The 27,077-nt window shown below is 37.4% G+C and overlaps 2 pseudogenes; both read right to left on the bottom strand.

The window, feature by feature from the left end:
- Positions 1-4,453: 4,453 nt before the first annotated feature.
- LOC129475527 (lupus La protein-like) lies at positions 4,454-5,991 on the bottom strand (annotated as a pseudogene).
- Positions 5,992-23,791: 17,800 nt separating this feature from the next.
- LOC129475326 (endogenous retrovirus group K member 7 Env polyprotein-like) lies at positions 23,792-26,748 on the bottom strand (annotated as a pseudogene).
- Between the last annotated feature and the right edge of the window lie 329 nt (positions 26,749-27,077).

Below are 27,077 nucleotides of genomic sequence, written 5' to 3'. Positions count from 1 at the left end.
TTGAAGGGATATTTTAGAGTTTACTGAGACTTTAGTGAAAATCTGACTATCCTGTGGCAAAAACTAGAAAGAAGCTACCTGTGAAACTGCTTCATGATACATGAATTCACCTCACAGAATTAAACCTTTATTTTGATTCATCAGGTTGGAAACACTCTTCATGTAGAATCTGTGAAGGGACACTTGGGAGCCCATTGAAGCCTAGAGAGAAAAACAAAATATCCCTTGATAAAAACAAGAAAGAGGATATCTGTGAAACTTCTTGGCAATGTGTGGATTCATCTCATAGAGTTAAACATTTCTTTGATTCCAGCTAAACATTCTTTTTGTAGAAACTACAAAGGGACAGTTTGGAGACCACTGAGGCCTACAGTGAAAAATGGAATATCCCCAGATAAAAAGTAGAAAGAATCTATCTGTGAAACAGCTTTGTGATGTGGGGATTCATCTCACAGATTTAAAATTGTCTTTTGATTCAGCAGGTTGAAAAGACTCTTTTTGTAAAATTGGCAAAGAAACATTTGGTAGCCAAATGAGGCCTACAGGGAAAAATGGAATATCCCCGATAAAAACTTCAAAGGAGCTACTGTGAAACCACTGTGTGATGTTTGGATTCACCTCACTGAGTTAAACCTGTCTTTTGATTCAGCAGGTTGGAAACACTCTGTTTGTAGAATCTGGGAAGGGTAATTTGGGAGCCCATTGAGGACTATAGTTAAAAAAATAATATCTCCTGATATATGCTAGAAAGAAGCTATCTGTGAAACCACTTTGTGATGTGCGGATTCATCTCACAGATTTAAATCTTATTTTTTTTTGATTCAGCAGGTTGGAAACACTCTGTAGAATCTGTGAAGGGACACTTGAGAGACACTGAGGCCAACACTGAAAACCTGAATATCCCCTGATAAAAACTAGAAAGAAGCTATATGTGAAACCACATTTCAATGTGTAGATTTATCTCACAGAGTTAAACCTTCCTTTTGACTAAGCAGGTTGGAAACACTCTGGAGAATCTGTAAAGAGATATTTGGGAGCCCATTGAGGCCTATCATTCAAAACCAAATATCCCTCGATAAAAAGTAGAAAAAAAGCTGTCTGTGAAAATGATTTGTTGGGTGTGGATTCATCTCACTGAGTTAAACCTGTCTTTTGATTCTGCAAGTTTGAAACACTATTTTTGTAAAATCTGTGAAGTGATATTTTCTAGCCCATTGAGGTCTGTAGTAAAAAACAGAACATCTTCTGAAAAAATCCAGAAAAATGCTATCTTTGAAGCTGCTTTGTGATTTGTGGATCCATCTCAAAGAAGTAAACTGTTCTTTGATTCAGCAGGTTGGAAACACTCTTTTTATAGAATCTGAAAAGTGACATTTGTGGGTGCATTGAGGCCCATACTGAAAAATCGTATATCCCCTGATAAAAACTACAAAGAAGCTGTCTGTGAAACCTCTTTGCAATGTTTAGAATCATCTCACAGAGTTAAATGTTTCTTTTGGTTCAATAGGTTGGAAACACTGTGTTTGTAGAAACTGTGAAGAGACATGTGAAAGCCCACTGAAGCCTAAAATGCAAAACTGAGTACCCCTGATAAAAACTCAAAATAATCTATCTGGGAATCTGCTTTGCGATGTGTGGATCCATCTCTCAGAGGTAAACCAATCTTTTGATTCAGCAAGTTGGAAATACTTTTTTGTAAAATCTGCAAAGGGATATTTGGAAGTCAGTTGAGGTCAACAGTGAAAAACAGACTATCCCCCAATAAAACTAGATGGAATCTCCCTGTGAACAAGCTTTGTGAGATGTGCATTCATCTCACAGAGTTAAACCTTTCTTTGATTCAGGAGATTGGAAACAATCATTTTGTAGAATCTGCAAAGGGACATTGAGAGCCCATTCAGGCCTATGGTGAAAAACCGAATATTCCCAAATAAAAGCAAGAAAGAAGCTATCATCTGTGAAACTGCTTTGTGATGTGTGGATTCATCTCCCAGAATTAAACATTCTTTTGATTTAGCAGGTTGGAAACACAGTTTTTGTAGAATCTACAAAGGGACATTTGGGAGGCCATTGAAGACTATAGGGAAAAACTGAATATCCCATCATTAAAACTAGAAAGAAGCTATCTCTGGGAAACCACTTTGCAATGTGTGGATTCATTTTCCAGAGTTAAACATTTCTTTTGATTCAGCAGGATGGAAACACTCTGTTTGTGGAAACAGAATTGGCATTTAAAATCCCATTGAGGCCTGAAGTGAAAAACTGAATATACCCTAATAAAAACTAGAAAGAAGCTATGTGTAATACCACTTTGTGATGTGGGGATTCATCTCACAGAGTTAAACTTGTCTTTTGATTCAGCAGGTTGGAAACACTGTTTGTAGAATATGGGAGGAAACATTTGGGAGCCTTTTGAGGCCTATAATGAAAAACTGAATATACCCAGATAAACACTAGAGTGAAGCTACCTGTGAAACTGCTTTGCATTGTGTGGATTCATCTCACAGAGGTAAACCTTTCTTTTGATATAGCGGGTTGGAAACACTCTGTTTGTAGAATCTGTGAAGAGACATTTTGGATCACATTGAAGCCTATAGTAAAATAAAATATGCACTGATAAAAACAATAAAGAAGCTATCTCAGAAATTGCATGCAATGTGTGGATTCATCTCAGAGAGTTAAACCTTTATTTTAGTTCAGCAGGTTGGGAGTACTTTTTTTGTGGAATCTGAGAAGGGACATTTGGGAGCCCATTTAGTCCTACTGTGAAAAACTGAATATCCTTCGATGAAAACTTTAAAGAAGCTATCTGTGAAACTTTGTTGCAAAGTGTGGATTCATCTCAAAGAGTTAAACATTTCTTTGGATTCAGCAGGTTGGAAACACACTTTTTGTAGCATCTTTGAAGAAGCATTTGGGGGCCCCTTGAAACCTACAGTGAAAAATCGAATATCCCCTGATAAAAACTAGGAAGAAACTATCTGTGAAATTGCTTTTCAATATATTGATTCATCTCACAGAGTTAAAACTTTCTTTTGATTCAGCAGGTTGGAAACACTCTGTAGTATCTCTGAAGAGAGCTTTGGGAGCTGACTGGGGCCTGTAGTGTAATATCAAATATCCACCAGTAAAAACTAAAAAGAAGCTATCTGTGAAACAGGTAAATGATGTGTGGATTTATCTCACAGAGTTAAACCTGTCTTTTGATTCAGGAAGTTGGAAACACTCTTTTTGTTGAACCTGAGAAGAGGCATTTTGGAGACCTTTGAGGTCTACAGTGGAAAACCAAACATCCTCCAATAAAAACTAGAAAGAAACTATCTGTGAAACCGATTTCCAATGTGTGGATTCATGTGATAAAGTTAAACCTGACTTTTGATTCAGCAGGTTGGAAACACTTTTTTTATAGAATCTGTGAAGTGACATTTGAGAGCCCACTGGGGCCTATAATAAAAAACCATATATCTCCTGATATAAAAAAGAAAGAAACTATATGTGAAACCACTTTGCAAAGTGTGGATTCAACTCACAGAGTTAAATCTTTCTTTTGATTCATCAGGTTGAAAAAATTGTTTATGGAATCTGCAAATGGACTTTTGGGACAACATGGAGGACTATAGTGAATAACAAAATATTCCCCAATAAAATATAGAAAGAAGCTATTTCTGAAGCCATATTGTGGTGTGTGATTTTGTCTCACAGAGTTAAACCTTTCTTTTGATTCAGCAGTTTGGAAACACTCTGTTAGTAGAATCTGTGAAGTTATATTTGGGAGCCCATTGAGGGCTATAGTGAAAAATAAACTATACCCTGATAAAAACTAGAAGAAAGTACCTGTGAAACGGCATTGCATTGTGTGGATTCATCTCACAGACATAAAAATTTCTTTTGATTCAGCAGGTTGGAAACACTCTTTCATAAAATCTGTGAAAAGTCATTTGGAGCCCATTGAGGACTATAGTGGAAAACCATATATGTCTCAATGAAACTGGAAAGAAGCCGTCTGTGAAACCACTTTTGATGTGTGGATTCATCTCACAGATTTAAACCTGTCTTTTGATTAGGCAGGTTGGAAACACTCTATAGGATATCTGAAGAGATATTTTGGAGCCCATTGAGGCCTATAGTGAAATACTGAATATCCACTGATAAAAACTAAGAAGAAGCTACCTGTGAAACTACTTTGTGATGTGTAGATTCATCTCACAGAATTAAATCAGTCTTTTGATTCAGGATGTTGGAAACACTCTTTTTTTCAAATAGTATATATTTTATTAGTTTCTACTAATACATTCTCATATTACAAAGGCAATTTAATGGAAGAATCTTCCTTTTGATATTTGAATCATCTGAAATAACACAAACAGAACTATACATTCAGAGAAATCTCATTTGCATAACAAAAAGACAAGTTAAACAACAAAAAAATTTTTCCTTTCTCACAGGGGGACATTGAAGTGGAACTAATTCAGTTTTCATTTTAAAAGCCCCTGCAGACAAAAGTAGTTTAAAACCTATTTGAAATGAATAAAAAATTGGTTTACTGAACTACTTGTCTCCAGCACCATTTTCTGCCTTCTGTTGTTTGGATGCAGGTTATTCTTTGTCTGTTTCTTCTTTTGCTCTTTTCACAGGTCCAGTTGCACCATTTTCTTCATGTCCATCATCACTAGCAAATTTCGTTTTCTTGCCCTGAAACTGTACTTTTCCTTTACCAGACCAAGGCTGGGCAGCTTTATTACCCTTTCCTTTTCCTTTAAATCTGTGACCTTTTGACTTCCATTTGTTTAGGGTTTTTTGTTGGTCTTCTATTATTTTTTTCAGGGCTTCTTTTTCCACCTCTCCTTCTAGTGCTTCCCAAGTCACTTCTTTGTTCCTTAATTGCAGATTACCGTTATTTGCATCTTTGGTTTTACCCAATGCTTCCTTGGCTTTTTCTTTAAATAGAATAATACCCTCTTTTGCTCCTCTGATGAAGTCTATCCATTTTATTTCACCATGATTTGAGAAAAGTATGTGTAAATCTTCTCTACAGGTCTGGTCATCTAAATCACCTGAAAATTTCAGCAAGCATCCAATCTTTTCTTCTAGAGATTTCATTTCAGCATCTTCTTCTAACTTTTGTTTTGCTTCTTGCTCTGTTTAGCTCTTAATTTAGCTTCCACTTTATTTTGTTTTCTTTCTTCATTTTTTTGGCAAAGTAATTACCCTTGAAAAGTATTAGCAGGTCTGGGCCAGGCGCAGTGGCTCACACTTGTAATCCCAGCACTTTGGGAGGCCGAGGCAGGCGGATCATGAGGTCAGGAGATCAAGACCATGGTGAAACCCCGTCTCTACTAAAAATACAAAAAAAAATTAGCCAGGCACGGTGGCGGGCTCCTGTAGTCCCAGCTACTCGGAGAGGCTGAGGTGGGAGAATGGCGTGAACCCGGGAGGTGGAGCTTGCAGTGAGCCGAGATTGCACCACTGCACTCCAGCCTGGGTGACAGAGCGAGACTCTGTCTCAAAAAAAAAAAAAGAAAAGTATTAGCAGGTCTGTTTCTTTGTACTTCTGGCCAGGGGTCTGTACAAACTTCTTAGCAGATTCAATGCTATCAAACACAACAAAAATTGATCCCTTAAATGCTTTATGCAATGTTCTTCTCATCTGAATATTTAGTACTTGACCTTTATCTTCTAACCATTCTTTTATGCCATCAAAATTTGCATCAGTTGGGAAGCCTTTAATATAAGCAGGTCTGTTTTTTACATCATTTTTATATTCATCAGTCACTTCAGGTAGGGGTTTGCTTGGAGACCTTCTGATTTTAGTTTTATCTTCACTGATTTCCATGAGTTCTGCCTTGGATTTGCTCAGTGCTTCCACAATTACATTAAAGTCTGTTGTTAGATGGTTAAACCTCAATTTGATGACAGATTTTGGCCTCCAGGGCAGCCATCTTTTCATTATCACCATTTTCAGACATTGTGGGTATCTTTAAGGTTCCAGCCCACAGAGCCGCACCACAGGCTCACAAACAAGAACACCAATGACTCCACTTCCCAGTGCTGCTGGCCAGCCTAAAGCACTCCAAGAAGATGGGGACCATTGGAAACACTCTTTTTGTAGACTCTGAGAAGGGACATTTGGAAGACTTTTGAGGACTACAGGGAAAAACAGAATATCCCTGAATAAAAACTAGAAATAAGCTATCTGCGAAACTACTGTGCAATGTGTGCATTCAGCTGACAGAGTTAAACCTTTGTTTTGATGCATTAGGTTGGAAACACTCTGTTTATGGAATCTGTGAATGGACATTTGGGACACCACTGAGGCCTATAATGAATAACAAAATATTCCCCAATAAAATCAGGAAATAACATATTTGTGAAACTGCTTCACAGTGTGTGGCTCCACCTCACAGAGTTAAACCTTACTTTTGATTTAGTAGTTGGAAACACCTTGTTTGTAGAATATGGGATAAAACAATTTGGAGCCCATTGAGGCCTATAGTAAAAAACCGAATGATGTCCCCAAATAGTAACTAGAAAAAGCTATCTGTGAAACTGCTTTGTGATGTATGGATTCATCTCACAGAGTTAAATGTGTTTTTTGTTTCAGCAGGTTGGAAACTCTTTGTTAGTAGAATCTGCAAAGTTACATTCGGGAGCCCAATAAGGCCTATAGTGAAAAAGGGAATATCCCCCGATAAAAACTAGAAGAAAGTATCTGTGAAACTGCGTTGCATTGCCTGCATTCAGCTCACAGGGTTAAACCTTTCTTTTGATTCAGCAGGTTGGAAACACTCTGTTTGTAGAATCTCTGAAGAGAAATTTCGGAGCCCATGGAGGCCTATAGTAAAATTCCGAATACCTACCAATAAAAATTAAAAAGAAGCTATCTGTGAAACTGCTTTGTGATGTGTGGATTCATCTCACGGAGTTAAACCTGTCTTTTGATTCAGGATGTTGGAAACATTCTTTTTGTAGAATTTGAGAAGGGACATTTGGGAGACCTTTGAGGACCACAGTGAAAAACTGAATATCCCCCAATAAAAACTAGAAGGAAGCTATCTGTGAAACCACTTTGTGATGTTGGATTCATCTCATACAGTTGAACCTGTCTTTGTTTTCAAGAGGTTGGAAACAATCTGTTTGTGGAATCTGGGACAGGACATTTGGGAGCCCATTGAGGCCTATAGTGAAAATATGAATATCCCCTGATAAAAACTTTAAAGAAGGTACTTTTGAAATCACTTTTCAATCTGTGGATTGATCTCACAGAGTTAAAACTTTCTTTTGATTCAGCAGGTTGGAAACACTCTTTTTGTAGAATATGCAAAGGGACTTTTGGGAAGTCATTGAGGGCTACATTGAAAAACTGAATGTTTGTGAATAAAAACAAGAAAGAAGCTGTCTGTGAAACCACTTTGTGATGTGTGGATTCATCTCATGGAGTTAAATCTTTCTTTGATTCAGCAGTTTGGAATCACTCTGTTTGTAAAATATGCGAAGGGACATTTGGAAGCTCATTGAGGCCTACAGCAAAATACTGAATATCTTCCAATAAAAACCATTAAGAAGCTATCTGTGAAACCTCTTTGTGATGTGTGGCTTCATTTCACAGAGTTAAACCTTTTTTTGATTCATAAAATTGGAAGCACACTTTTTGTATAATATGAGAAGGGACATTAGGGAGCACATTTAGGCCTGCAATGAAAACCAAAATTTTCTGATAAAAACTAGAAAGACACAGTTTGTTAAAATGTTTTGTTAAGTGTGAATTCATGTCACAAAGCTAAATCTTTCTTTTGATTCAGCAAGTTGGAAACACTCTTTGTAGAATTTAAGAAGGGACATATGGGAGCCCATTGAGGCCAATAATGAAGAAAAAAATATCTGCAGATCAAAGCTAAAAAGAAGCTATATGTGAAAATGTTTTGTGTTGTGTGGATTCATCTCACAGAGTTAAACTTTTCTTGTGATTCAGCCAGTTGGAAACACCCTTTTTGTAGCATTTGCAAAAAAAAATTTGTGATCCCATATAGGGCCATAGTGAAAAACTGAATATTCCACAATTAAAACTAGAAAGAATCTATCTGTGAAACTGCTTTGAGATATGTGGGCTTATCTCACAGAGTTAGTCCTTTCTTTTGATTGAGCAGGTTGGAAACATTCAAATATAGAATATGCAAAGGGACTTTTGGGTTCCTATAGAGTCCTACAGTGAAAAACCGAATATACTCCAACCAAAACTAGAGAGAAGCTATCTGTGAAACTGCTTTGCAATGTGTGAATCCATCTCACACATATCAGCTTTTCCTTTGTCTCAGTAGGTTGGAAACACTGTTTGTAGCATCTCTGAAGGGACATTTGGGAACACAATAATGAGGCCTATAATAAAAAACTGTATATCTGCCAATAAAAGGTAGAAAGAAGCTATCTGTGAAACTGTTTGATTTCATCGCACAGAGTTAAACATTTTTCTGATTCAGCAGGATGGAAACCCTCTTATGTAGAATCTGTGAAGGGACATTAAGGAGCGCATTGAAACCTATTATGAAAAAAACAAATATCCCCATACAAAAACTGGAAAGAAGCTATCTGTGAAACAGGTTGGTGATGTATGTATTCATCTCACAGAGATAAACATTTCTTTTGATTCACCAGGTTGGAAAAATTCTTTCTGTAGAATCTGCAAAGGGACATTTGGGAGCCCATTGATGCCTATACTGAACAACTGAATATCCACCAATAAAAACTAGAAAGAAGCTATCTGGGAAGCCGCTTTGTGATGTGTGTATTGATCACACAGAGTTAAACATTTCTTTTAATTTAGCAGGATAGAAACCCTCTGTTAATAGAAACTTGGAAAGGATGTTTGGGATGTAGCTCAGGCCTATAGGAAACCCTTGAATATCCACTGATAAAAACTGGAAAGAATCTATTGGAAAAACTGCTTTGTGAAGAGTGGATTCATCTCACAGAATTAACCTTTCTTGTGATTCAGCAGGTTGGAAACACTCTTCTTGTAGAATCTGCAAAGGGACGTTTGGGAGACCATGGAGACCTACGGTGAAAAACCAAATATCTCCAGATAAAAACTAGAAAGAAGCGATCTGTGAACCTGCTTTCTTATTTATGGATTCATCTCACAGAGTTAAAACTTTCTATTGCTTCAGCATGTTGGAAACATTATTCGTGTAGAATTTGTGAATGGACATTTGGGAGCCAATTTAGGCCTATGGTGAAAGACAAAATATCCTCAGATTAAAAACTAGAAAGAAGCTATTTGTGAATCTGCTTTGTGACGTGTGGATTCATCTCAATGTGTTAAACTTTTCTTTCATTTGAGCAGTTTGGAAACACTCTTTTTGTAGAATCTGCAAAGGGACATTTGGGAGACCATTGAGGCTTATGGTGAATATCCCCAGAAAAAACTAGAAATAAGCTATCTGTAAAACTGCTTTGTGATGTGTGGATTCACCTTTCAGAGTTAAACCATTCTTTTGATTCATCAAGGTGGAAAAGCTCTTTGTAGAATCTGTGAAGGGACATGTGAAAATCCATTGAGGCCTACTGTGAAAAACTGATATCCCCAGGTAAAGAATAAGCTATCTGTGAAATTGCTTTGTGATGTGTGGATTCATCTCACAGAATTAAACCTTGGTTTTGATTCAGCAGGTTGGAAACACTCTTCTTGTAGTATCTGTGAGTGGACATTTGGGAGCTTATTGACGCTTACGGTGAAAAAAACATTCGCAGATAAAAACTGGAAAAAAGCTATCGGTGAAACTGCTTTCTGATGTGTGGATTCGTCTTGCTGTGTTAAATTTTCTTTTCTCTCAGCAGGTTGGAAACAGTCTTCTTGTAGAATCTGTGATGGGTTATTTCAAATCCCCATTGAGGCCTATGGTGGAAAACGGAATATACCCAGATAAAAACGAGAAAGAAGCTATATGTGAAACTGCTTTGTGATGTGTGGATTCACCCTTCAGAGTTAAAACATTCTTTTCATTCAGCAACTTGGAAACAGTAATTTTGTAGAATCTGTGAAGGGATATTTGGGAGCCCATTGAGGCCTACAGTGAAAAACAGAATATCCCCAGGTAAAACTAAGAAGCTATCTGTGAAACTGCTTTGTGATGTGTTGTATTAACCTCACAGAGTTAAACCTTTCTTTTGAATCATCAGGTTGGAAACCCCTACTGGTAGAATCTGTGAAGGGACAGTTGGGAGACCATCAAGGCTTATGGTGAAAAACCGAATATCCCCAGATAAAAACTAGAAAGAGCCATCTGTGAAACTACTTTGTGATGTGTGGATTCATCTCACAGAGTTAAACTATTATTTTGATTCTGCAGGTTGGAAACACTCCTCTTGTAAAATCTGTGAAGGAAAAATTTGGAGACCATTCATGCCTGTAAAGAAAAACTGAATACCCTAAAATGAAAAGTAGAAAGAATCTACCTGTGAAACTGCTTTGAAATGTGAGGATTCATCTCACAGAGTTAAACCATTCTTTTGCTTTAGGAGGTTGGAAACACTGTTTTTGTAGAATCTGCAAAGGGACATTTGGGATCATATTGAGGCCTAATCTGAAAAACTGAATATCCACAGATAAAAACTAAGAAGAAGCAATCCGCAAAACTGTTTTGTGATGTGTGGATTCACAACACCAGTTTTAAAACTTCCTCTGATTCAGCAGGTTGGAAACACTCTTCTTGTAGAATATGTGAAGCGACTTTTGGAAGCCCATTTAGGCCTATGATGAAACACAAAATATCCCCATATAAAAGCTAGAAGGAAGCTATCTGTGAAGCTGCTTTCTGATTTGTGGATTCATCTCAGGGAGTTAAAACTTTCTTTTGATTCAGCAGGTTGGAAACACTCTTCTTGTAGTAACTGCAAATGGACATTTTGGAGCCTACTGAGGATTAAGGTGAAAAACGGACTATCCTCAGATAAAAACTAGAAAAAAAGCTATCTGTAAAGCTTCTTTGTGATGTGTGTATTCGGCTCAATGTGTTAAACCTTTCTTTTGTTTTAGCAGGTTGGAAAAATTCTTCTTCTATAATCTGCGACGAGACATTTGGGAGCCTATTGAGGCCTGTGGTGAAAAACAGAATATCCCTAGATAAAAACTAGAAAGAACCTATCTGTGAGACTGCTTTGTGATGTGTAGATTCATCTCACAGAGTTAAACTGTTCTTTTGATCCAGCAGGTTGGAAACACTCTTCTTGTACAATCTGCGAATGGACATTTGAGAGCCCATTGAGGCCTATAGTGAAAAACCGAACATCCCAACATAAATACAAGAAAGAAGCTATCTGTGAAAGTGCTTTGTGATGTGTGGATTAATCTCAAAGAGGTAAAATATTCTTTTTATACACCAAGTTTAAAACACTCTTTGCCAATTGAGGCCTACTGTAAAAAACCGAATAGTCAGATAAAACATAGAAAGAAGCAATCCGTGAAACTGCTTTCTGATGTGTGCATTCACCTCTCAGAGTTAAATATTTCTTTTGATTCAGCAGGTTGGAAACACTCTTTTTGTACAAACTCCGAAGGTACAATTCATAGCCCATTAGGGCTATGGTGAAAAACAGATTATCCCCAGATAAAAACTAGAAAGAAGCCATCTGTGAAACTGCTTTGTGATGCGTGGCTTCATCTCAAAGAGTTAAACCTTTCTGTTGATCCATCAGGTTGGAAACACTCTTCTTGTAGAATCTGCAAAGAAACATTTGGGAGTCCATTGTGCTCTTTGGTGAAAACCAAATATCCAGAGATAAAAACTAGAAAGAAGCTATCTGTGAAACTGCTTTCTGATCTGTGGATTAATATCACAGAGTTAAACCTTTCTTTTGTTAGATCAGGTTGGAAACACTCCTCTTGTAGAATCTGTAAAGAAACATTTGGCAGACCATTGAGGCCTATGTTGAAAAAGAGATTATCCCCAGATAAAAACTAGAAAAAGGTATCTATGAACCTGCTTTGTTATGTGTGGATTCATCTCACAATGTTAAACCATTCTTTTAACTCAGTAGTTTGGAAACACTCTTTTTGTAAAATGTGTGAAGGGAAATTTGGGAGCCCATTGAGGCCTTTGGTGAATAACTGAATATCCCCAGACACAAACTAGGAAGAAGCAATCTGTGAAACCACTGTGTGATATGTGGATTCATCTGACAGATTTAAACCTTTTTTTTGATTCAGCAGGTTGAAAACACTCTGCTTGTAGAAGCTGTGAAGAAGCATTTGGAAGCTCATTGAGGCCTATTGTGAAAAATCCAATATACCTAGATAAAAAATAGAAAGAAGCTATCTGTGAAACTGCTTTCTGATGGGTGGATTCATCTCACAGAGTTAAAAGTTCTTTTGATTCAGCATGTTGGAAACACTTTTCTTGTAAAACCTGTGAAGATTCCCAAATATTCCCAGACAAAAGCTAGAAAGAAGCTATTTGTGAAATTGCTTTGTGATGTGTGGATTCATCTCAATATGTTAAACATTTCTTTCAGCAGGTTGGAAACACTCTTCTTGTGGAATGTGCAAAGGGACATTTGGGAGCCCATTGAGGCCTGTAATGAAAAACCAAATATCTACAGATAAAAACTAAAAAAAATCTCTCTGTGAAACTGCTTTCTCATGTTTGGATTGATCTCACAGAGTTAAGCCATTCTTTTGATACAGCAGGTTGGAAACACTTTTGGTGTAGTATATATGAATGTACATTTAGGAGACTATTGAGGCCTATGGTGATAAATCAAATAATCTCAGATAAAAATGAGTAAGAAGCTATCTGTGAAACTGTTTTGTGTTGTGTGCATTCATCTCACAGTGTTAAACCTTTCTTTTGTTTCATCAGGTTAGAAACACTGTTCTTGTAGAAACTTTGAAGGGAAATTTGGTCAACCATTGAGGCCTATGGTGAAAAAACAAATATCCCCAGATAAAAAGTAGAAAGAAACTATGGTGAAACTAACTGTGATGTGTGAATTCACATCACAGATTTAAAACTTTCTTTTGAATCAGCATGTTGGAAACATTTTTCTTGCAGAAAAAAAAGGAGAAAAATCCTATCTGTGAAACTGCTTTCTGATGTGTGGATTCATCTCACAGAGTTAAACCATTATTTTATTTCAGCATGTTGAAATACTATTCTTGTAGAACCTGTGAAGGGACATTTGGGAGACCATTGAGTCCTGAAATAAAAAACGAAATATCCCCAGATATAAACTTGTAAAAAGCTATCTGTGTAACTGCTTTGTGACGTGTGGATTCGTCTCACAGAGGTACAGCATTCTTTTGATTCAGCAGGTTTGAAAAACTTTTTGTAGAATCCGTGAGGGGACATTTGGGGGATAATTGGGGCATACTGTGGAAAACCGAATATCTCTCGAGAAAAGCTAAGAAGAAGCTATCTGTGAAACTGCTTTTTTGATCTGAGGATACGTCTCACAGAATTAAGCCTTTTTTTGTTATAGCAGGTTGAAAACACTCTTATAGATTCTGCGATAGGACATTTGGGAGCCTATGGAGTCCTACTGTGAAAAAAAATATATACTCAGATAAAAAGTAGATGGAAACTCTCTGTGAAACTGCTCTGTGACGTGTAAATTCATCTCACAGACTTAAACTTTTCTTTTAATTCAGCAGGTTGGAAACACTCTTCTTATAGAATCTGTGAAGTGACATTTGGGAGCCCCCGAGGCCTATGATTTAAAACTGAATATCACCAAATAAAAACTAATTAGAAGCTACCTGTGAAACTGCTTTCAGATGTGTAGGTTCATCTCACAGAGTTAAACTTTTTTTTCATTCAGCAGGGTGGAAACCCTGTTCCTGCAGTATCTGTAAATGGACATTTGGGAGCCTTTTGTGGCCTACGGTGAAAAATGAAACATCCCCAGATATAAACTAGAAAGAAGCTATCTCTGAAACTGCTTTGTGAAGTTTGAATTCATCTAACAGAGTTAAACCTTTCTTTTGATACATCAGGTTGGAAATACTCTCCGTGTAGAATCTGTGAAAGGACATTTGGGAGCCCATTAATGCCTACTATGAAAAACTGATTATTCCCAGATAAAAAAGAGAAAGAAACTATCTGTGAAAGTGCTTTGTGATATGTGGATTCATCTCAGTGTTAAACGTTTATTTTGTTTCACCAGGATGGAAACGCTCTTCTTGTAGAATCTGGGAAGGGACATTTGGGAGCCCATTGATGCCTACTCTGCAAAACTAAGAATCACCAGATAAAAACTAAAAAGAAGTTATCTGTGATACTGCTTTTGAAGTGTAGATAGTGTAGATTCACCTCACAGAGTTAAATATTTCTTTTGATTCAGGAGGTTGAAAACACCCTTCTTGTAGAATATGCGATGACAAATATAGGAGCCCATTGAGACCTATGGTGAAAAAACAAACGTCCCCAGATAAAAACTAGAAAGAAGCTCTCTGTGAAACTGCTTTGTTATAGGTGGATTCATCTCACATGATAAACGTTTCTTTTATTTCAGCAGGTTGGAAACACTCTTGTTGTAGGATACGCAAAGGGACATTTGGGAACCCATTAAGGCCTATGGTGAAAAGCCAAATATCCCCAGATAAAAACTAGAAAGAAGCTATCTATGAAACTGTTTTGTGTTGTGTAGATTCATCTCACAGAATTAAACATTTCTTTTGATTCAGCAGGTAGGAGACACTCTTTTTGTAGAATCTGCAAAGGGACATTTGGGAGCTCTTTGAGGCCTACTATGAAAATACTGAATATCCCCAGATAAAAACTAGGAAGAAGCTATCTGTGAAACTGCTTTGTGATTCGTGGATTCATCTCAAAGAGATAAGCCATTCTTTTGATTCAGCAGGTTGGAAACACTGTTTTTGTAGAATCTGCAAAGGGAAATTTGGGAGCCCATTGAAGTCAACTGTGAAAAACCAAATATCTCCAGTTAAAAACTGAGAAGAAGCTTTCAGTGTAAGTGCTTTTTGATGTCTGGATTTATCTCACAGAGGTAAACTTTTCTTTTGGTTCACCAGATTGGAAGTACTCTTCTTGTAGAATCTACAAAGGGGCATTTGGGAGCCTATTAGTGTCTGTGGTGAAAAATCAAATATCCTTAGATAACAACTAGAAAGAAGCATCTATGAAATTTCTTTGTGATATGTGGATTCATCTTAATGTGTTAAACCTTTCTGTGGTTTTAGAAAATTGGAAAAACTTTTCTTAAAGAATCTGCAAAGGGATATTTGGGATCCCACTGAGGCCTAGGCTGAAAAACTGAAAATCCCCAGATAAAAACTAGAAAGAATCTATCTGTGAGATTGCTTTGTTATGTATGGATTCATCTCACAGAGTTAAAAGATTCTTTTGATGTGGCAGTTTGGAAACACTGTTTTTGTACTATCTGCAAAAGGACATTTGGCAACCCATTGACGCCTATTGTGAAAAACCGAATATCCCCAGATAAAAACTAAGAAGATGCTACCTGTGAACCTGCTTTTGAAGTATGGATTCATCAAACAGAGTTGAATCTTTTTTTATGATTCAGCAGGTTGGAAACACTCTTTTTGTAGAAACTGTGAAAGGACATTTGGGATCCCATTGAAGCCTACTATGAAAAACAGATTATCCCCAGGTAAATACCAGAAAGAAGCTATCTGTGAAACTGCTTAGTGATATGTGGGTTCATCTCACACAGTTGAAACTCAATTTTTATTCAGCAGGTTGGGAACACACTTGTAGCAACTGAAATTGGACATTTGGGAGCCTATGGTGGCCTATGGTGAAAAACTGAATGTCTTTAGATAAAAACTAGAAAGAAGCTATCTGTGAAACTGCTGTGTGATGTGTGGATTCATATCACAGTGTCAAACCTTTGATTTTTTTTCAGCTGGTTAGAAACACACTTCTTATAGAATCTGTGAAGGGATATTTGGGAGCCCATTGATGCCTATGGTGAAAAACAGATTATCCCCAGATAAAAAAATACAAACAAGCTATCTGTAAATCTGTTTTCTCATGTGCGGATTCATCTCAAAGAGTTAAACTTTTCTTTTGATTCAGCAGGTTGGAAATATTCTTCTTATAGTATCTGCAAATAGATATTTGGGAGCTTATTGAGGCCTATGATGAAATACCAAATATCCTCAGATAAAAACTAGAATGAAGCTATCCAGGAAACTGCTGTGTGATGCGTGGATTTATCTCCATGTGTTAAATCTTTCTTTTATTTCAGTAGGTTAGAAACACATTTCTTGTAGTATCTGTGAAAGGGCATTTGGGAGCCCATTGAGGCCTACGGTGAAAAACCATATATCCCCAGATAAAAAATAAAAAGGTGCTGTCTGTGAAACTGCTTTCAAATTGTGGATTCATCTCACAGAGTTAAACCTTTTTTGTGATTCAGCAGGATGGAAACACTCTTTTTGTAGAATCTGTGAATGAATATTTGGGAGCCCATTGAGGCCTGTGGTGAAAATCTGAATATCCCCAGATAAAGAAAAGAAAGAAGCTGTCTGTGAAACTACTTTCTGATGTGTGGATTCATGACACAGAGATAAACATTTCTTTTCATTCAGTAGGTTATAAACACTCTTCTTGTAGTATCTGCAAAAGGACATTTTGGAGCCTATTCAGGCCTAAGGTGAAAAACAAAGTATCTTCAGTTAAAAACTAGAAAGAAGCTATTTGTGAAACTGCTTTGTGATTTGTGGATTCATCTCAATGTGTTAAACCTTTCTTTTGTTTCCGCAGGTTGGTTACACTCTTCTTGTAGAATAAGCTAAGGGACATTTGGAAGCCCATAAAGTCCTATGGTGAATAACTGAATATTCCCAAATAAAAACCAGAAAGAAGCTATCAGTGAGACTGCTTTGTGATGTGTGGATTCATTTCAATGTGTTAAACCTTTCTTTGGATTCAGCAAATTGGGAAAACTTTTCTTTTTGAATCTGTGAAGGGATATTTTGGATCCCATTGAGGCCTAGGTTGTAAAACAGAATATCCCCAGATAAAAACTAGAAAGAAGCTATCTGTGAGATTGCTGTGTTATGTGTGGATTCACCTCACAGTGTTAAACTATACTTTTTATTCAGCAGGTTGGAAACACTCTTTTTGCAGAATCTGCAAAGGGGCATTTGGGAGCCCATTGAGGCTTAATGTGAAAAAAATAATATCCCCAGATAAAAACTAAAAAGATGCTATATGTGAAACTGCTTTTGAAATGTGGATTCATCACACAGAGTTAAACCTTTTTTATTATTCAGCAGGTTGGAAACACTCTTTTTGTAGAAACTGCAAAAGGACATTTGGGATCCCATTGAAACCTGCTATGAAAAGGAGAATATCCCCAGATAAATACTAGAAGGGATCTATCTGTAAAACTGATTTGTGATATGTGAATTCAAATCACATAGTTTAAACTTTCTTTTTATTAAACAGGTTGGAAACACTCTTCTTTTTTTTTTTTTTTGAGATGGTGTCTCGCTCTGTCACCCAGGCTGGAGTGCAGTGGTGCAATCTCGGCTCACTGCAAGCTCCGCCTCCTGGGTTCACACCATCCTACTGCCTCAGCCTCTCTGAGTAGCTGGGACTACAGGCACCCACCACCACGCCCGGCTAATTTTTTTTTTGTATTTTTAGTAGAGACGGGGTTTCACCATGGTCTCGATCTCCTGACGTCGTGATGCACTCGCCTCAGCCTCCCAAAGTGCTGGGGCTACAAGCATGAGCCACTGTGCCTGGCCAGAAACTCTCTTCTTGTAGTAATTGCAATTGGACATTTGGGAGCCTATTGTGGCATAGAGTGAAAAACTGAATATCTTCAGAAAAAAACTAGAAATAAGTTATCTGTGAAACTGCTTTTTGATATGTGAATTCACCTCACAGGGTTAAACATTTTATTTTTTTCAGCTGGTTGGAAACACATTTCTTGTAGAATCTGTGAAGGGATATTTGGGAGCCCATTGAGGCCTATTGTGAAAAACAGATTATCTGTAGATAAAAATACAAACAAGCTATCTGTGAATCTGCTTTCTGATGTGTGGATTTATCTCAGAGAGATAAAACCTTCCTTTGATTCAGCAAGTTGGAAACATGCTATCTGTAGTGTCTGTGAAGGGCTATTTTGGAGCCCATTGAGGCCTACGGTGAAAAATCGAAAATCCCTAGATTAAAACTAGAAAGAATCTATCTGTGAAACTTCTTTCAGATGTATGGATTCATCTCACACAGTTAAATCTTTCTTTTGATTCAGCAGTTTGGAAACATTCTTCTTATAATATCTGCAAATAGACATTTTAGAGCCTATTGAGGCCTATGGGGAAAAACTGAATATCCTCAGATAGAAACTAGAAAGAAGCTATCTATGAAACTTCTTTGTGATGTGTGGATTCATCTCACAGAGTTAAATCTTTCTTTTGATTCAGCAGGTTGGAAAAATTCTTCTTGAGGTATCTCCAAATCGACATTAGGGAGCCAATTGAGCCTTCTGGTGCAAATGCAAATATCCTCAGAAAAAGGCTAGACAGAAGCTATCTATGAAACCATTTTGTGATGTGTGGATTCATCTCAATGTGTTAAACCTGTCTTTTGTTTCAGTAGGTTGGAAACACTCTTCTTGTAGTATCTGTGAGGGGACTTTTGGGAGCCCATTGAGGTCTAACATGAAAAACGGAGTGTCCTCAGATAAAAACTAGAAAGAAGCTACATGTGAGACTGTTTTGTGATGTGTGGATTTATCTAACACAGTTAAACAATTCTTTTGATTCAGCAAATTGGAAACACTCTTCCTGTAGGATCTGTGAAGGGATATTTGAAAGCCCATTAAGGTTTATGGTGAAAAATCAAAGATTCCCAGATAAAAACTAGAAAGAAGCTATCTGTGAAAAGGATTTTTGATGTATGGATTCATCTCACAGGGTTAAACATCTGGTTGTATTCAGCAGGTTGGAAATACTCTTCTTGTAGAATCTGTGATGGGACATTTGGGAGCCCACTGAGGCTTCTGGTGAAAAACCGAATATTCACTGATAAAAAGTAGAAAGAAGGTATCTGTGAAACTGCTTTGTGATGTGTGAATTTCTTTCATAAAGCAATTTTTTTTTATTCAACATGTTGGAAACACCTTTTTGTAGAAACTGCAAAGGCACATATGGGAGCCCATTGAGGCCCTTGGTGAAAAACTGATTATCCCATGATAAAAACTAGAAAGAAGCTATCTGTGAACAGGCTTTCTGATGTGTGGATTCATCTCACAGAGTTGAACCTTTCTTTTGATTCAGCAGGTTAAACAGCCTCTTCTTGTAGAATCTGTGACAGGACGTTTGAGAGCTCATTGAAGCCTATGGTGAAAAACAAAATATTCCCAAATAAAAACTAAAAAGAAGCAATCTGTGAAACTGCTTTGTAATGTGAGGATTCATCTAACACAGTTAAATTTTTATTTTGATTCAGTATATTGGAAACACTCTTCTTGTGGAATCTGCAAATGGGCATTTGAAAGCTCATTGAGGCCTATGGTGAAAAACCAAATATCCCTGGAAAAAAACTAGAAAGAAGCCATCTGTGAATCTGCTTTCTGATGTGTGGATTCTTCTCAGAGTTAAAGCTTTCTTTTCATTCAGCAGGTTGGAAACACTCTTCTTGCAGAGTCTGCATGAGGACTTTTGGGAGCCCATTGAGGCCTGTGGTGAAAAACCAAATATCCCCAGAAAAAAACTAGAAAGAAGCTCTCTGTGAAACTCATTTCCAATGTGTGGATTCATCTAACCCAGTGAAAACTTTCTTTTGATTCAGCAGGTTGTGGAAGTCAGTGTGGCGATTCCTCAGGGATCTACAAATAGAAATACCATTTGACCCAGCCATCCCATTACTGGGTATATACCCAAAGGACTATAAATCATGCTGCTATAAAGACACATGCACACGTATGTTTATTGCGGCATTATTTGCAATGTCAAAGAGTTGGAACCAACCGAAATTTCCAACAATGATAGACTGGATTAAGAAAATGTGGCACATATTCACCATGGAATACTATGCAGCCATAAAAAAGGATGAGTTCATGTGCTTTGTAGGGAAATGGATGAAGCTGGAAACCATCATTCTCAGTAAACTATCGCAAGGACAACAAACCAAACACCACATGTTCTCACTCATAGGTGGGAACTGAACAATGACAACTCATAGACACAGGAAGGGGAACATCACACTCTGGGGACGGTTGTGGGGTGGGGGGAGGGGGGAGGGACAACATTAGGAGATATACCTAATGCTAAATGACGAGTTAATGGGTGCAGCAAAACAACGTGGCACATGGATACACATGTAACAAACCTGCACATTGTGCACATGTACCCTAAATCCTAAAGTATAATTAAAAAAAAAAGAAATATTAAAAAGCCCATTGAAGCCGATGGTGAAAAACAAATTATCCCAGATAAAAACAAGAAGAAAGCTCTCTGTGAAACTGCTTTTTGATGTGTGGATTCATCTCACAGAGTTCAACATTCTTTTGATTCAGCACATTGGAGAAACTCTTTTTATAGAATCTACAAAGAGATATTTGGGAGCCCATTGAAGCCTATGGTGAAAAACTGACTATTCCCTGATAAAAAGTAGAAAGAAATGATCTGTGAAACTGCTTTGTTATGTGTGAATTCATCTCATAGAGGTAAACCTTTCTTTTTACTCAGCAGTTTGTAAACACTCTTTTTGTAGAATGTTTGACATGACATTCTGCAGCCCATTGAAGCCTCCGGTGAAAAACTGTATGTCCCCAGATAAAAACTAGAAAGAAGGTATCTGTGAAACTGCTTTGTGATGTCTGGATTCATCTAACAGAGTTTATCATTTCTTTTGATTCAGCATGTTGGATACATTATTTTTGTAGTATCTGAGAAGGAACATTTGAGAGACAATTGAGGCCTATGGTGAAAAATGGAATATTTCCAGAAAAATAAAAGAAGGAAGCTATCTGTGAAACTAATATGTCATGTGTAGATTCATCTCACAGGGCTAAACCATTTTTTTGTTCAGAAGTTTAAAAACACACTCTCTTTAAAATCTGTGAATAAACAGTCAGAGACCATTGAGTCTTATATTTCAAAACCAAATATCCCCAGAAAAACACTACAAAGAATCTGTCTGTGAAACTGCTTTGTGATGTGTGGATTCATCTCACAGAGTTAAATCTTTCTTTTGATTCAGAAGGATACAAACACTCCTTTTGTAGAATCTGCAAAAAGACATTCAAGAGCCCAATGGAGCCTATGGTGCCTATGGTGCAAAACAGAATATCTCCAGATGAAAACTAGAATGAAGCTACTGGTGAAACTGCTTTGTAATGTGTGGATTCATCTCACAGAGTTAATTTTTTCTTTTGATTCAGCAGCTTGGAAACACTCTTTTTCTAGTATCTGCTAATGGACATTCAGGCATCCATTGGAACCTATGGTAAAAAATGAAGGGGGCCCAGCCCCTCCACACCTGTGTGTATTTTTCCTCAGGTGGGATGAGAGACTGAGTAAAGAAATAAGACATAGAGAAAAAGTATAGAGAAAGAACAGCGGGCCCAGGGGATTGGCACTCAGCATATGGAGGAGCCACACTGGAACTGGACTCTGAGTTCCCTCGGTATTTATTGATTACTGTTTTTACTGTCTTAGCAAGGGGAATGCAGCAGGAGAACAGGGTGATAGTGGGGAGAAGGTTAGCAAGAAAACATGTGACTAAAGGAATCTGTGTCAGAAATAAATTCAAGGGAAGGTAATATGCCTGGATGTGCACGTAGGCCAGATTTATGTTTCTCTCCACCCAAACATCTCAGTGTACTAAAGGATAACAGCAGCATTGCCAGGCGTGGCTTCCACAGTGCACTGTGCCCCTGGTTAATCAAGAATGGAGAACGGTGATGACATTTACCAAGCACACTGCCTGTAAACATATTGTTAACAAGGCATAACCTGCATAGTCTTAGATTCCTTAAATCTTGATTCCATACAACTCATGTTTCTGTGAGCACAAGGTTGGGGCTAAAGTTACAGATTAACAGCATCTCAAGGCAAAACAATTGTTCAGGGTACAGATCAAAATGGAATTTCTTTATTATTATTATTATTATTATACTATAAGTTTTAGGGTACATGTGCACAATGTGCAGGTTTGTTACATATGTATCCATGTGCCATGTTAGTGTGCTGCACACATTAACTCGTCATTTAGCATTAGGTGTACCTCCTAATGCTGTCCCTCCCACCTTCCCCCACCCCACAACAGTCCCCAGAGTGTGATGTTCCCCTTCCTGTGTCCATGTGTCCTCATTGTTCAATTCCCACCTATGAGTGACAACATGTGGTGTTTGGTTTGTTGTCCTTGCAATAGTTTACTGAGAATGATGGTTTCCAGTTTCATCCATGTCCCTACAAAGGACATGAACTCATCATTTTTTATGTCTGTATAGTATTCCACGGTGTATATGTGCGACATTTTCTTAATCCATTCTATCCTTGTTGGACATTTGGGTTGGTTCCAAGTCTTTGCTATTGTGAATAGTGCCTCAATAAATATACGTGTTCATGTGTCTGTATAGCAGCATGATTTATAGTCCTTTGGGTATATACCCAGTAATGGGATGGCTGGGTCAAATGGTATTTCTAGTTCTAGATACCTGAGGAATCGTCACACTGACATCCACAATGGTTGAACTAGTTTACAGTCCCACCAACAGTGTAAAAGTGTTCCTATTTCTCCACATCCTCTACAGCACCTGTTGTTTCCTGATTTTTTAATGATTGCCATTCTAACTGGTGTGCAATGGTATCTCATTGTGGTTTTTATTTGCATTTCTCTGATGGCCAGTGACGATGAGCATTTTTGCATGTGTCTTTTGGCTGCATAAATGTCTCAATGAAATAAAAGAGGATACAAACAAATGGAAGAACATTCCATGCTCATAGGTTGGAAGAATCAATATCGTGAAAATGGCCATACTGCCCAAGATAATTTATAGATTCAATGCCGTCCCCATCAAACTACCAATGACTTTGTTCACAGAATTGGAAAAAACTACTTTAAAGTTCATATGGAACCAAAAAAGAGCCTGCATTGCCAAGTCAATCCTAAGCCAAAAGAACAAAGCTGGAGGCATCATGCTACCTGACTTCAAACTATTCTACAAGGCTAAGGTAACCAAAACCGCATGGTACTGATACCAAAACAGAGACATAGATCAGTGGAAGAGAACAGAGCCCTCAGAAATAATGCTACATATCTACAGCTATCTGATCTTTGACAAACCTGACAAAAACAAGCAATGGGATAAGGATTCCCTATTTAATAAATGGTGCTGGGAAAACTGGCTAGCCATATGTAGAAAGCTGAAACTGGATCCCTTCATTACACCTTATACAAAAATTAATTCAAGATGGATTAAAGACTTACATTTTAGACCTAAAACCATGAAAACCCTAGAAGAAAACGTAGGCAATACCATTCAGGACATAGGCATGGGCAAGGACTTCATGTCTAAAACACCAAAAGCAATGGCAACAAAAGCCAAAATTAACAAATGGGATCTAATTAAACTAAAGTGCTTCTGCACAGCAAAAGAAACTACCATCAGAGTGAACAGGTAACCTAGAAAATGGGAGAAAATTTTCAAAACCTACTCATCTGACAAAGGACTAACATCCAGAATCTACAATGAACTCAAACAAATTTACAAGAAAAAAAACAACCCCATCAAAAAGTGGGCAAAGGACATGAGCAGACACTTCTCAAAATGGAGTTTCTTATGTCTTCCTTTTCTACATAGACACAGAAACAGTTTGATCTCTCTTTCTTTTCTGTACATATCCCCCTTTTCTTTTTGACAAAACCACCATCGTCATTATGGCTCATTCTCATTTGCTGTCTCTTTGGAGCTGCTGGATACACCTGTAGACTAACAACATACAGAACAGGCACACAAGGTTTAATACAAAATTTACAATAGTGGAACTCATGAGGGTTTTAACCCAAGTAACAGGGTTAAGATTTGTGAGGTCATCAGCAGATTTTACGATTGTCTCAGTTTCTGGCACCAAAATTACATGGGCTTTTGATGCCTCAAAAATTTGTTCTTTTAATTTTGAAATATATAAAGTAAGATTATCTTTTCTTTTTTTGTAGAAGGCGTCTAACCATGTCCCAGTGATGCTCAGACTTATTATAGACTCAGGGTGTAATACAAAAATCTGATGTATTCCAGTCACATTGTAACTGAAAAAGATATTTCAAGCTCATGATTCTATCTCCCATCCAAATGACAGTTAGTTTAAGATCATTAATTTGGTTTGCTAATTTTTGATCTATTTGGGTCTGAGTGTTTTACAATTTTGAGGATTTTTTTTGCCAATTCCTTACATATTTTGGAGCTTGAATAGAGGAGTTTAAGCAATTCCAGCAGCCGCAGCACTAGCTATGACTTCAATAAGACCCATAATCAGTAAAGTAAAAATGAATCTTTTGGATTTAATTAGAATTTCTTTGAACACTTCTGTTAAAATATAGATTGATGGCGAAGCCTCTCATGGTTGATCCATGATCACAGGGTTCCACACGCTCTCTCTTGCCTTTACTAGCAGAATACGGTGTTGCCAATGAAAAGTCAAATAAATACAAGTGAGCAATCTACGATTTTTACAGGTTATAGTTTGGGAATCTGGTTTAATAACTATGTTTCTTACAACTAGCATATAAGGGGCTTTTGCACAACTTTGTAAAGGAACTGTCAGATTGGAATTTAGGTTGATAGTATAATATGGCTTACAATCTCTTGTTTCTATAGCTTGATTTTTAGACCAAATTCTAATGTGCTGTTAGGCCACCATAAGCTTTTATAATTCTGGCTGTTTAGTACCAGTAACAGGACTAACTTTGGTAGAGGTGATGAAATTTCCTTTTCACCCCATTTCCGTGGATAGAGTGATTCTAACCTTGTATGAACTTGGTCCAGCCTTTCAGTTAAATTACTATTATAGGCTGGATTAATGGGCCAGATGGATGGGACCTTTGAACATGAGTGAGTCTGGCCCATACAGTTACAATATAATTGGCCTTGAGGGGCCTAGTCTATAATAGTTTTAAATTTATTGTTTTGTAATACCACCACAGTATTAGCCACACATTTTTTTCAAATTAAGACTTCTGGGCGTTTTGATTGTTTGGGAATTTTCTTGGGGCAAGGCTTTACCTTAGGCCTAAATTTTAATGATCTTTGATAAGAAGAGTCCTGTAAATTATCTGTGGCTCGAGTGACATTCTACTTATCATGTGATAAGTAAATCTACTGGTGACACTGACAGGAGGTACTTTTACCAACCAATTTTGGGTTGTAGGCATTAAACATCCTGGTGACTTCCCGAGGTAAATAGGAGGATAATGATACCCAATGGAAATATTTATCATCGTTCCTTCTTTCTTAGGTTGGGCAGGGCAACGATCATCTGTGGAGCCTGGTACCCATGCACTATTGTTAACATGTACTTTAATAGGATTATCCATCCATGTAACTGCCCCAATTAAGGGTTGGAAAGGAATATAGGCCCAGTAAGTATAATTAGCTGCAGGTGCTCCTGTAGACATGTGGAGACTTAGCACCATTGATACAATCATCAAAGCTGCAAGCAGCATATTCTCTGGAGTTTGCACTAACATTGCGTTCTTTAGGCTTTTTTCAGCTAACTGTGTCAGCTCCTTTAATTGTGCCCAAGTCGGCGGCTCTGTTTTTTGGTGGATGACAACTTCTGTATGTTGTAGGTACCTAAACTGGAAGCTGTTTTTTTTTGGGGGGGGAAATACACGAAAAACCTCTCCCTCACGTTATCACCTTTCTTATTTCCCATGTTTTATTTTTGTTGTCTTTCCACCAAATCAGTTTTCCTTCAGGTAGACTCTTCTTTTTACTAGTGAAATGTAGTTCTGCAGAAGTAGTGGTCTGATTTCTATAAATGTTTAAGAAATGTAAAGTATAGAGTGATAGATTAAGTTGCATGTGGGGAGTGTTATACTCTTTACTGTCTTTGTTTGTTCGTTTGTTTAACCAATTTGGCTCTGAGTGTTTTATTAGTTCTTTTAATTATGGCCTGTCCTTGGGAATTATATGGGATTCTTGTTGTATGTGTAATTTTCCACTGATTTAAGAATTATTGAAATGTTTTACTACAGTATCCTGGCCAATTATCCATTTTAATTTTTTTTGGACCTCCCATGACATCAAAACAAGATAAAAATATCAACTACATATCACCAGATGAAAACTAGAAAGAAGCTATCTGTGAAACTGCTTGGTGATGTGTGGATTAATCTCTCAGAGTTGAAATATTATTTTGATTCAGCAGGTTAGAAACACTGTTTTTGCAGTATCTGTGAAGGGACACTTCAGAGCCCATTGTGGCCTATAGACAGAAATGAAATATCCCCAGATAAAAATTAGAAATAAACTTATTTGTGATGTGAGGAATCATCTCACAGAGTGAAGACTTTCATTTGATTCAGCTGATTGGAAACACTCTTTCTGTAGACCCTGGGAAGAGATCTTTGGGAGCCCATTGGGGCACATGGGAAAAAACAGATCATCCCGACGTAAAAACTAAAAAGAAGGTATCTGTGAGGCTGCCTTTTGATGTGTGGATTCATCTCACAGAGTTAAAACTCTCTTTTGATTCACCAGATTGGGAACACGCTTTTCATAGAATCTGGGATGGGGCTTTTGAGAGCCCATTGAGGACTACAGGGAAAGCTGAACATCCCAAGATAAAAAGTAGAAAGAAGCTGTCTTTGAAACTGCTTGGTGATGTGTGGATTAATCTCATAGAGTTAAACCTTTGTATTGATATAGCAGGTTGGACTCACTGTATTTGTAGACTTTGTGAAGGAAAATTTGGGACCCCATTGAAGCCTATGAAAAAAAATGAATATTCCCTGACAAAAACTAGAAATAAGTTATCTGTGAAACTGCTTTGTGACGTGTGGATTCATCTCACAGTGTTAAAACTTTCTTTTGATTCAGCAGGTTGGAAGTACTTTCTTTTTGAGGAATCTGCAGGGGAC

Source organism: Symphalangus syndactylus, chromosome X (genome assembly GCF_028878055.3).
Source record: "Symphalangus syndactylus isolate Jambi chromosome X, NHGRI_mSymSyn1-v2.1_pri, whole genome shotgun sequence".
Taxonomy (NCBI): Eukaryota; Metazoa; Chordata; class Mammalia; order Primates; family Hylobatidae; genus Symphalangus; species Symphalangus syndactylus.
Note: the sequence above shows the minus strand (reverse complement) of the source record. Positions and strands in the feature narration are given on the sequence as shown.